This window comes from Ornithodoros turicata, chromosome 10 (genome assembly GCF_037126465.1).
Source record: "Ornithodoros turicata isolate Travis chromosome 10, ASM3712646v1, whole genome shotgun sequence".
NCBI lineage: Eukaryota > Metazoa > Arthropoda > Arachnida > Ixodida > Argasidae > Ornithodoros > Ornithodoros turicata.
In genome coordinates, this window is record NC_088210.1 from 16170828 (window position 1) to 16183943 (window position 13116).

The window sequence follows — 13116 nt, forward strand, 5'->3', positions numbered from 1 at the left end:
CATACTGGGAAAGGAAAGCCCTATACAGGGCGTTTGCTCTAACCTGTCCAGAAATTATAAAGCGAGCGATAAAAAAAAAAAAGGCAAGCGGTACTTTTCTGCTACTTGAGTAAGATACTTGCACTGCTTCACTAGTAGCACCTGTTTCTTAGGCAAGCAGCTGAAAAGTAGGGCTCGTTTCTCTATCTCTCGCTCTAAATAAAATCTCTGGACACGCTAGCGCGAACACCTTGTATATGCGGTGGATGCTTTCCCAAGTATATCTCAACATGCCCCTATGTCGAGTATTTATTTATTAGAAGTAGCGAGGGCCCGAGAGAACTACAACGTACAGTCACTAAACAAGGCACGGACTCCAACGACCAAGCGTCCCTATACGCGAGAACAGAGCACGCCCGCATGAAAGAGATGCATTACGCGTTGCGGAAGTGAATATCAGTGGATCTAGATAGAGGGATCCACATTTCCTTGTCGCGGAGGCTGGTAACCCCCGATGCGAGACGCTCTCGACCAACGACACAGAAGACACAGTCTCGACACAGAAGAGTGCGAACCTCGTCAACCAATCATCAGGGCATGCCTTTTCTTGTAGAGTTTTCGGTCACTTAAACCCCCCAAAAGCGGCGTTTTCCGGATAAATCCGAATAACCTGCATGTTAGTCACAACCCTTTCCGGTTACGCAGTAACCAGAACACGGAAGCGTGCCCCACACTGACAAGAAAGTTTTATTTTTCGGCAGTATAAAAAAGAAACTGGTGAAAATCGTTGCACAATGTTACGCCCCAGAAGACCTCCAGAGTTCCACAGCAGTCCTGATTGTTTACCGCAAGAGAGAGAAAGGAACTTGAAATTGCTGATAATGCAGAGCACTCTCCAGGTAGTTGTACACAACTGAAAAGATACGTTTGCTTAAATACTTGTTTAGTCTCTCTGAGTATGTGTATCAAAACGAGAAGGAAAAAAAAAAAAGTAGTAAAAGCGCGGATGCATGAAATTATCACAAAGTTGCCTGGTCGACGCAGAATGTCTCGGAGAATGTGTTGGTCCTGTAAGCCAGGCTGCGTCCACGTGGTGACCGAGAAGTTGATTGAAATATATTTGCATATTCGAGTCCAATAAATATGTTATGGAAGCAAATGTCACTGCATTTTGTGAGCGGACGATGCCATGTGCTCGGTGCATGTGACAATACACGAAGCGATATTTCCTTGAAGAGAGGGTTTATCTTCTGAAGAGTATTCATCGTCTCTACCTGCAAAGATAAAGACACCAGGTGAATACTCACTCTAACAAGTGCGAGCAAAATGCGAACGAAAAGGGGCCAGGACACGGAATGTCCATCCGGCGAACATTAAAGGGGCACTAAGGTGCCAAAACAAGTTCACCTCAAATTACGTTACACGCTATGTTAATTTCGTACTTGTCATCACAATTCAAAACGTTGATTACGTTACGAAGCTACAATCAAAATTGTACCGGACTCTCTTGTTCCGGCGCTAAGCAGTGAACGAAGCTTCAGCTCGTGCACCGGTGTTTTTTTTTTTTTCTTTTTTGTCCCTGTACGCGCTTGCCACGCCATGGAGGGGTCCCGGTGAAAAAGATAGTGCGCGTTGGGAAGCGGACTGGCGTCGCTATCAGAAGGAGGTGACGATAAATGTTCTCAGTGGAACATTCGCGAGAACTGTTGCGGGCTACAATTCAGTGAATCGGTGTTGAAAAATGCAGCAGTGCGCATCATGCCGCGCATATACGGAACACTATGCGATCGGACCCGTTCCAAATCCACACGGCCACGGTATATGCGCTTGCTTCTCCTGCTGTCTCATTGGATGCCGCCAATCTTCGCCTCTTGGACGTCCCATTGGTTGCCGCCAAAGAGGCTCTGTTTTCATTTAGTTTGTCATCTAAACGCTAGCGTTTTGTGTAATTTTGTTTGAAACACGTGTGTTTGAAAGCAAGTTGTTTTTGCATTTTAGTGCCCCTTTAAGAACGCGAAGCCGTTACAGCCATTAAATCCGGCCCGAATTTTTCGTATTACCGCAAATGCTTTCTCTAAGACTCTATAAATTGTTTCTCCAGCGCAATTTACTTGGTAATTCCAAGTTTCAACGGAACTTCCCCCGAATCAAGCGACGATCGACAGCCGAACTAACAAGAAGCGATCACACGGCTGTCACGTGACACTGTCACTGAATTATCGCAAGCGGTTGCTTTGGTGCTTCACTAATTGATCGATTCATCAATGCCGTGCTTCGACACTGATCGATCGGTTCATCTGCATGAGCGGCGGTGTCAGCGGTCATCACCGGCACCACTCACGAAGATATCACACGCCTGGTAAAGTCGCCCGTGCCCTGACACGAACAAGCTGCCCCAATAGAGAGTTGTCGTAAAACTCTGGGAGTTTTAGTACGCCGGAAGGTGTTCACGATGAGTTCAGAAAACATGGCAAGCCAATCACTGATGAATGAAAGATGGAAGTCACTGAAAAGGTTAGCCAGCTGTAGGACTCGAACCCCCTTGTTCAAAGCCAATCACCTCCTTTGGAGCGAGTGACATCACATTTGATAACTTCTATCGTATACTTCCGATGTACTATAGAACTCGCTGTTGATGCGTAGTAGTCCCGATGAACAGGAGTTTCGGAGGGCCCCAAACGCAGTTCCTCGAAGCATCCTTTCAAATGCTCAACGTGTAAACAAATAAAGAGGACTATAAACTAGACACTGAAGTTTCCCACGTGGCCCACATGTGAATTGGCAAGGCGCACCGGCAAAACAGACTGCGTCGGTGGCGCGAAACTGCATGGTGGTGCTTCCCGGAGGTCTTTTGTCATCTCTGGGCTTTGTCTGCAAGATCCTTGGGGGCACAAGGAGAATATCCCTGATCTGGCCAATGCTGTGACCGTCTGTTTCCTAATATGTATCGCCCATTTCTCTGCTCACAGCCCTAGCTCGAAAGTTGTACGCGTCCCGTCCACGTTACGCGCTGACGCAGAAAACGCGACCTTAGGTGCGCGACCGCCGGATGTACCGAAACACAACAGCAACATTTATCTCCATACAAAACTCCTGGCTATGTGGCACGCAGCCGTCTCACGTTGAATGGGCGTCAGTTTAGATGCACTAAATTTAGTGCCTACAACCCGTCCCTCGCTGAGCAGAACACATTCGCCTTCAAGGGTACTCAAGAACACGTCTCCATGGCCACACTACAATAAGGCTCATGATGACTTATACAAGCTCTTGGAGCCCGCTTGGTGGAATGTGAGAGACCAAGTTACTCCTTTCATTTCGCCGATCTTCTTTCACGCACGGGACACGGCGAACAAGAAACTCGGCTTTTGGTTGCCGTTATATATCTGCTCCACATCATGCTCTCTACATGACACTGAAATGAGATTCCAGTGGATACGAACTCGCCAATGTGGAATGTATCTACGTCGGCCGCGGCTTCATGTTCTGAGAGCTTCGGTACGCAGTTTTACGATGTGGTACCCAAGCGGTTAAGGAACTTAAAGAAACATGGGGTGGCCACCACTGCACATGCTGGAAACCCAAGAGATGCGTGTGCGCTCGAAAATATAGAGAACCAATCGGTGGTTCATCCAGAATCCCAAGCACGGAGGGGTGTTAGAAAAAAACTGGGGGGGGGGGGGTCATTATAGCTACCGTATTTTCCGGTGTATAGCACGCGCGTTATGCAGTAAAAAAAAAAGTGATTTGAAGATCTCCTGCGCGTTATCTAACGGTGCGCGTCATACACGGAAATATTTTCCTGTATAGAGTTCCTTCTCCGGTCGGTGACGTACAAATTGTAGCCTCTTCCAGGGTGTGCTGTGACTTTCTCCCAAATCCTTTAGGGTCAGTTGACAAAACCGGCAAAAGGGCACCGGTCTTCATAAAAAGTTAATGACGCTGCTTAAGGTCAATAATACTGAACTCATTTCAGAAGCTCAGTTGTCTCGCGACGTAAACCCCCAATTATTATTATTAATCATTAATTTCATTAATCAATTATTATTATTAATCATTTCACAAGGCTGGCGTGATTGAGAAGGGAAACGAAACCGAGAGCGGAGAGGCGATTGAAGTATGTATACTATACGACACCGACCCTGCTGCATCGGAGTTTAACGGCTTTGATTAAATATGCTTTAAATAATGTATATGCATATATGATACACCGCTCTGGTTTATCGCGTACACTGGTGGCGGCACAGAAACTTGTAGCAACATTGCGGTGTGAGTTATACATGGAACTTTTTGCAAATCCGGCCCGTTTTTAGGGGTGCGCGTTAGACACCGGGAAATACGGTACGTCATTACAGCCTAACATATCAATAACCGACATGTGTCTAAAGCTGAAATCGCAGGAGCACCCCTGTAGAGGCTACACAGCTGGAAAAGTAAGGGGTTGTCAACTTGTCACTGAACATTGAGGGCTCTTATGGGGGTGTAAGGGGTGTGGATAAATCACCGGTACCAATAAAGGCTCTAAAGGGATCTAGCGACGCTGTCGAGCGTCGGCGAGAGAACATGGGAGAAGGATACAGCAGTGTAAAAGCACGCAACGTGCGCTCTAAAAACCGAACTTCACCGCATAGCACGGCGGAGGCCAACCACTGCACGGAATAGGACCTTTATCACAGCAGTTTTTAACCAATCGGGATGCAGAACGATGTCATTATAGGGGTGGTGATTGGCTAAGAGCGTGATATGTGGTAAAGTTCTGTTTTTGGAGCGTGTGGTATGGCCTTGTGTTCATGGTTTCTTTTTTTAATCGGGGGTAAAAACCGGGTGTTATTTCGGGAACGCAAAACAGTAAAATCGGGCCACGCCGGGTGGAAAAGCAGATTTTTCGGGTGGAACACACATACACACAAATGAGCGCTTCTCGCATTCTGCATGAACACGAGATGTACGTCAAACAGAAAACCGAGCCGAGCTGAAGGCTCAGTGCTCTCCAGTGCCATTATTGGTGGCTGAACTGATACTTTGCTAAGCTTAGTTAGTAGAAGTCGGCCCAGGACGCACATTCCCACAGACCGTTAGACCTGACGTTGCCCAACTGTGTGAGGCCGACGACGACGACGAGCTCTTTTACAGGCACGACCGCCTAGTTCTCAGCAATACCACCACCATCACCTGGTTTTCGGGGATTTTGGTGTTTTACCCGGAGTGACGATGCAAATCGAGCTAAGATAGGTTTTACTGGGTTTAACCCCAACACGAGGCCTTGCCTATACCATCAATTCAACACTGCTATTTACCATTGGTGAGGGAAGCTCGTTTCAGGTAACTCATTACTGTAACTAAGCTACTTTTCTCGGTAACTTTCAACTGAACTCGTCGCTTTTGCACTCCAGTAACTTTTCGAAGAACTCCTCCCTCTTTGCGATACTGTGTCCTACGTTATGGTATCACAGTATTCAATCACTGCAGCGAAACATTGAAAAAAAAAAAAAAAGAAAGAAAGAAAGATTATCTGTGCTAAAAGGCTGCTTGAAAAGTGTCGTATACATCTATGTATCTCAACAACACCGGATATCCTCTGGGGCAGGTGATGATTATGATTGTTTAATGGCGCGGCAACTTAAGTATAAGCAAGTAGGCATAGTAGTAATAAGTAAGTATAAGTAAGTATATAAGTAGTAGTAAGTATATGTAAGGCATATATTACGCAGGATTCCGGGTTTTCGGAATTTATTTGCGGCATATTGGGAGGATGTTTTTTCGGAGTTTATTACGTTCCGAGAATTCCGAGTTATTCGTCCTTTAGTTATCCTATATCTCCGTTAATATTCGATTTTCGGGGAAAAAGCTGCAGCTGGGAAACGACATAGGTATGCAGTAAATGAGACGCTGTCTCTCCAAAACGCTCACTGTCATGGCACGATCATCCTGCGACGTGAACACCTCTGGGGATACTTTGGCTCGCTGTCCGACCATGCTGTCAGTGTCGCAACATCCAAGCTGCGCGCCCCCTCATGAAGACAACTTTATACGCCATCTGTGTTTCCTTGTCTGCTTTGAGGCGAAAGCACGATTCGCAGAAAAATGAGCGACTCCGTTGGCAAATTTACCTCTACGCAAGGACCGGAGTTCAGCGCATTACACGGATGCTTCGCAAAAAACAGCCGCACCCTTTTTGTCGCAGGGGTTGGGGATAACCCACCACGGGAAGTGCCGTATTTTCCGGCGTATAACGCGCGCGTTATACAGTAAAAAAAGTACCCTGGAGAGGTCCTGCGCGTTATCAAACGGTGCGCGTTATACATGGAAATGTTTTCCTACACAGTTCCTTGTCTGGTCGGTGTCGTACAAATTAAAGCCTTTTCCAGGGTGTGCTGTGAGTTTCTCACAAATCTCTTAGGGTCAGTTGACAAAACCGGAGAAAGGGCGCTGGACTTCATAAAAATTAATGATGCTTAAGGATGCTATTGAGCAGTCAATAATCCTGAATTTATTTCAGAAAGCTGGCGTGATTTAGAAGGCACGCGAAACTAAACATGTTTCAAATAAAGCGTATGCATATATTATACACCGCCTCGGTTTACTGTGTATAGTTGTGGCAGCACAGAATCTTTGTGGCAACATTGCGGTGCGCGTTATACATGGAACTTTCTCAAATTCGACCCGTTTGTAGGGTACGCGTTATACATGAGCGCGCGTCATACACCGGAAAATAAAGTAACTATATGCGCTTTCAACCACTGCTGACGCCAAGCCCAGCGTTACAAGTCTCTGGACTTATGCGGGCCTGCTGTTATTGTACGTAACTGAACTTACAGAGAACAATACATTTTTCAACCACTCGATAAAGATTGAGGTCGAGAACAATATCGAAAACAAGTGTGCAGAACACCTGTTCGCGTCCTGACGACCCCTCGTTGCTCTGAGTCTCCAAAGCGATTAGGTACCCAATTTTTAATACTCCCTTTCATGTCAGTATCTATGTGCTCGTTCAAAACGGCTTGTTGTCTGCACAGTCTTACACTAAAGTGAACTGTGAACTATAAAGTGAGCCGTGAATAGTAGTGCCCAGTTCATTCGAACGACTTGGTCCTACAAGTTCAAGATGTCCTCCCTTCGCATGAACTTTCCGTGCACACATTCAATTCTTGGACGTTCATCAGCATCACGAGATTTCCGAATTTCCTCTACTAGAAAAGATAGGCTTCGCGACTGAGTATACTACAAAGAATAGGCTTCGCGACTGACTAGACTACAAAGAATAGGCTTCGCGACTGACTAGACTACAAAGAATAGGCTTCGCGACTGACTAGACTACAAAGAATAGGCTTCGCGACTGACTAGACTACAAAGAATAGGCTTCGCGACTGACTAGACTACAAAGAATAGGCTTCGCGACTGACTAGACTACAAAGAATAGGCTTCGCGACTGACTAGACTACAAAGAATAGACTTCTCGACTGACTAGACTACAAAGAATAGACTTCGCGACTGACTAGACTACAAAGAATAGACTTCGCGACTGACTAGACTACAAAGTATAGACTTCGCGACTGACTAGACTACAAAGTATAGACTTCGCGACTGACTAGACTACAAAGTATAGACTTCGCGACTGACTAGACTACAAAGTATAGACTTCGCGACTGACTAGACTACAAAGTATAGACTTCGCGACTGACTAGACTACAAAGTATAGACTTCGCGACTGACTAGACTACAAAGTATAGACTTCGCGACTGACTAGACTACAAAGTATAGACTTCGCGACTGACTAGACTACAAAGTATAGACTTCGCGACTGACTTGACTACAAAGAATAGACTTCGCGACTGACTTGACTACAAAGAATAGACTTCGCGACTGACTAGACTACAAACAACAGACTTCGCGACTGACTAGGCTACAAAGAATAGACTTCGCGACTGACTAGACTACAAAGAATAGACTTCGCGACTGACTAGACTACAAAGAATAGACTGACGGTACGACGCTCTGATAAACGCTCGACTATCGGGAAACAGTGAAAACAGCTTTGTACCGGTCGATTGTCATTTTGGGGATGGCCGGTTACTCACATCGTATCACTTGTACACAACACGTGTGAAATAAATAAATAAACGGCTGAAGCGCAGTAAAGCGCAGGCTGCTTGTCTGAGACTGGCCTGAATGATTTCCTGTGGCTTCCTTGATTGCGCTTGGGCCGTAGTTCTTACAGGTGATGTCAATAAACGATACTGTCGGGCGCTTATCGGAGCGAGGCAACGAATACATCAGCCGTACTTTAGAGCACGGAGCAGCTGTTCAGACAAGGACTAAAAACGGTCCTTATAGTGCTCATAAGGCGCAATTTTTATGCATTTTCTTACATGCATCATATTTCTTACATAAGCACATACTTCAGCTGTTCTTGAGCGAGAAGTTCTGTTCAAAAGTGACCTTCCGCAAGAGAAAGAAAGAAAAAATAAAAAACAAGACGACGCGCCAACCAGATGGCCCACGTTCGACCTCTTAGGAAATGAAAGAACCCTTGCCTTGTCGCCAGGAGCCTTGAAACCGGATACATACCAAGCACTTATCGGTCTTTTTGATACGTCGGGCGACGGTAAAGGAGTCTTGAAACGAATCTTATTCAGTTACATAACTGATCGGAAGTCAAATTATTCCACAGTTCTAAAGACTCAATATATCCCCTACACAGACCATGTGAATGGGCGCATCTGTTGTACACGATCGAGTAAATATACCTATATAACCAGGCCACGTGAATACGAGTCTCATTCACACATACGTTTCTTCACACGTTTTTTTCTTCATCATAAGTGTTGTTCACCGGGTGAGTGTAGTACAATTTGGGGATAGGTGGAATAACGAATAACAAACATTATACGTTTAGTGTCAGGTAACGGACAAGAAGAGACCAAGAAAAACGTGTAAAAAAAAGTCAGCGCAAAGCAAGTTTCAATCCGTGGTTATAACCGGTTCTTCCTTTTTGCGATGAAGTCGTGGCAATGCATCAGCGCTACGGCAGCTTTGACGCAGGTCGCGGAAAATTCCCCGACCGCGGTCGATAATTTCTGCGTGGAATCCTCCGAAGTTCGTCGCTCGAAGAACGGGTTGTGAACATATATGTGGCTGCTAATCCATGGCATGATCAAAACAGTAAATGGGATAACGTTTTCCTGTTCTCCGCGGCTTCTTTTTTTTTATTTTTTTTAATTAAAATCCCAAATGTAGCACGCATTCTCCAAACGAGCGCAAAGCAAGAGAACACAAAAGGGGAGGCAACGACCCGCAAATGCGTCACACTCGGAAACTCCTGCGTATATTGCTTATCAGAACGGCGATAAGGTTGCGACTGACAATTAGGATAACAACCACGTGCATGGCTGCACTTTCCTACGGCGCATAATCTTCATTGTCAAGCAGAATCAGTTTACTGCGCCGTTCGGCGTAGAGCTATTGGGCAAACATACGTCTGTTGCAAAGCGTCTCTGGCACCATTTTACACTCTGTCACGAGGAAGTCATTCTTTTAGAAGACAAGTGGGGCAATAGACAATGAGAAGGAACAACCCCCTTTTACGAGTAACCCCCCCCCCCTCCCCCCTTACTCAACTGTCGGAACTCGTCAACAGAGCAGCGGGAGCGGCCTTGACAGTGGAGAGCGCGGAACCGGCGTGAAATGGCCGGCACGCCGCGCCGGCCGGCTTTCCACGCCACGTTTTGTTCGAGTGAATGAAAAACGTTTACTCACCTTCCTGAAACTTAAAGCTTGTACTTTCTCAAGAAAAACGGCGAATCCAGCCTAACTTGCGTCTTGGGGCCGACCTCATAGTTCTCTTCCACCTTACGATACTTCCAACCGAAGGGAATGCACAAAGGAGGGATGAACACGAACAAAAAGAGCACCGGCACAGTCATGGGAAGCAGCCAGAGCGACATGAGGATCCTCAACGCTCGCGATGAGCAGTTGGAGTTGGTTAGGGTGTACTTGTTGGGAACGTAGGCTTTGGTGTACGGCAGGGCCGCGCCGGGTGTCAGGAAGAAGCCCACGAGGGCGACGACAGTCAGGATGTCACGGGTAACAATCAGGACGGCGTCCTTGATAAGATGAATGATCTTCTTGTAGAAGGCTGGCTTGTACGTGGTCGACATGACGGGAAGAATGTTCTGACTACGCGTCAGCAACAGACGCGTGCACACACGAGAAGCGAGCAGCCCTGATGAAAGGAGGAGGAGGAAGCTCATTCAATGGTTGAAAGGGGAGGTTGGGAGGAGACAAGCGCCGGCGCCAGGTGGCGGCCTCCGCGCTTCGTGGGCGCGCCAACAGCGGCAATGTCTCGAAAGCGAGCGAATGGAGCTGCTGCTTCGCGAAACGGGGGAAAAGAAAACGTCGTCAAAATGTCTAAAATTTGTCGAATAGCTGAAGAATAGTAAGTTGCGACGCGACAAAACGTTGTCAATATCCGCAGGTTGAATCTTCATGCTTTAGCGGATGAACATTAGCGTAAGCTCTCGTTTCTCTACCCATGTGAGGCTTGCAGCCTTCATCTTCCCCCAATTTCTGTTCGCGACGAAGTGTCTAAGGTGAAGGAAGATGACGTCCGTAAGGGGGGTCTTATTTACATATTTATTTTTCTTTGTTCGATTACGCGAGATCTGAACTGGAGTAGGTTACTGATAATCAGTAAGGCTTGTGCGTTTGCACAGCAGTCCTCATCTGCTACGTGCTAGCCATCAGCAAATCGGCATTGCTGAGATTGACGCTGGTTTCTGAGGGCTAAAATCAAAAACAAAATGTAGTGTGTGACCTGGTATAGTAGCGGGTTACCCAAGGTAATATACGGGGTTAGTGATGAAGATAAAGTGAACATAATTTACGTTTAGTTCAATTGAATTGTGAGGCTTGCGTTGGTGTTCGTCCACTATACTACTTGCCGCAATGGCGCTCGCTACTTGGCCGAGAATGGTGGCGGTTTCTTTCGATGGCGATAAGTGTAAATTGTGACAATAAGTCCAAGTGTAAGAAAGGGCCGGTTTATAGCACACATTTTGAAGAATTCAATTCGAGAAATAACTCGAGCACGTGTAAATTTTATACGCGTAATAAAAAAAGTGTGATGTCGACGTTTCGTGTCGTCTGCTACCATCTGCAGTCGCAGAACATATATGCTGATGGCTACCATTTCAATCAATTCAAATTAGAATTCTGCCACGAATTTCAATAAAATATCAATTCTAATATCAAAATTTCAATTGGCACAGCGCGGTAACGAATTACACACAAGTGGAAACACACACGAAACCATATTGGGGGAAAAGCTGCAGCACGCAATTGCCAGACCAGAGCGAGGTACAGCATAACTATTTTCCCGCAACTTATTGCGGCCATATAGACAGCGCAGACGTGGAAGGCGAGCGAACCAAATGTAGCAAAGATTTTTCTTGAGAGCTCTCAGTTCTGGTGAAATACGCGACCGCGCCTTGCTCAAAGAAAGGTCAGGCAGCGCAGCCGGTGCTGGGGTTCGAACCCGGATCATCTCCTATAGTATCGACATTGAAAGTTTTCCACAGGGCCCCGGTGCAGTAGCAGAAATATAACGACAAAGTATAGCGCCACTTTTACATATGGCGGCGCTCCGGAAAGTGTCTTGCTCTTTAAAGGCACTCTTACCCTATACACCGGAATGCAGCGGATATTCCGTTCCGTGCGCGCGGCCCCGGATGCAAGACGCAATAAAGGCCGATGCACGTCACAGAATATTTTCATTGTTCCCCCTTTCCGAAGTAAAGAGCCCTATAAACGACCTACGGCCTACCGTCATCACAACCGCTGTCACGCGATCGGGCGTTTATCCCATCAAAACCCGTTTGCTGCCTCGCAGTTGCCCCCCTTTTTTTTTCTGTTTCTTTTTATCCCGAGAGAAAACTATAGAGAAAGGTGACTTTCACTCATGCCGTGACTGTAGTTCCACCCACGCATATTCTGATGGGAGACACACCTCCATATGGTTGGAAGGGGCTCTGTACACGCATATATCAATCCCCTGGTGAAGTGCATGGTGACAAAAGAAGAAACGGGACTCGTGATTGATGCCGATGCTGATGACAGCGTGTGATTGATGCCGATGACAGGTGAGATGGAATAGTCGAGAGGGCTTACGTGACGGTACACGTTCATGCGTTGCACTCGTGTAAGGCAGTCGGTGGCCCCCTTCTCTGGGTTTGCCGTCTTCGTATACAGGGGAGTAAGGCCATGTGTACGAGACCAGCGAAGCGCAGCTAACAGATATGACTCTGAATGGACTCCTCAAGCCGCGTCCTCAGAAAGAAAATACCGAATGGCATAGTACACACCCACGGTGCCAGAGTTCTTGTTCGCTGAAGGGAAGTGTCCGCACACGAGGGGCATTGAAAGTAAGAGCGCTGAAGACTGCCTGCGGAGATCCAGCTGTCCGCACTATGGAAATGTCCGCCTGTGAGGGAGATTTCCGTGATGGGAGGATTCACTGTGTTGGTAAATAACTTTATGATCTGTGTGGACGGCTTCAGGTGCGGCCTGCGTGTAGGTTCACAAAAGAAGATTAGATCACTATGACATCGTGCACACGACCGGGTAAAACATAGTACACGGCAATGTTAGTGTCTTAAGGGGAGACCCTGGGACAATTCGAAATTCTTATAGTGACTGTACAACTGGTAGGGGCATTGCGTTGGGGCTGCCTAGCGTCCCTGCAGTGTCAGCACTAACTACTCAGCACCGATAACTACTCCTTTCACCTTGCTTCTGAAGTAAGCACAAATAAGTCCGGCCTCCTGGATGACAGTGTAAGCCAGCGATAGGTCTACCGGAGTTGATCGCCAACGACTTATTGGTGTCCATGAATACTATGCTACAATATATCTAAGCCAAAGCGGATTTCTACATGTCGCAGCCAGCACTGTGAGCCTCCTCCATTTGAGATTTGCGCTCTGTGACCAGCATTTACATGAGGGCAGCTTTGCGGCTTCAGACAGTACGAGATACAGATAACATCATCACTAGCCCTTTTGTTAACCAGTCCGCCACCGTGTTAACCGATCCTAAACGACTGGTCAGCATAAATTGACTAAGGACAATGATTTGTTAAGGAGTTGA

General features: G+C 46.7%; 1 long non-coding RNA gene across 1 annotated transcript; it reads right to left on the bottom strand.

The window, feature by feature from the left end:
• Positions 1–707: 707 nt before the first annotated feature.
• On the bottom strand, positions 708–10343 carry LOC135370184 (uncharacterized). The gene is made up of 2 exons (XR_010415239.1): positions 9733–10343; positions 708–1253 (listed from the first exon to the last, which is right to left on the bottom strand). It is a non-coding gene; the product is annotated as an uncharacterized LOC135370184 (long non-coding RNA).
• Positions 10344–13116: the final 2773 nt, after the last annotated feature.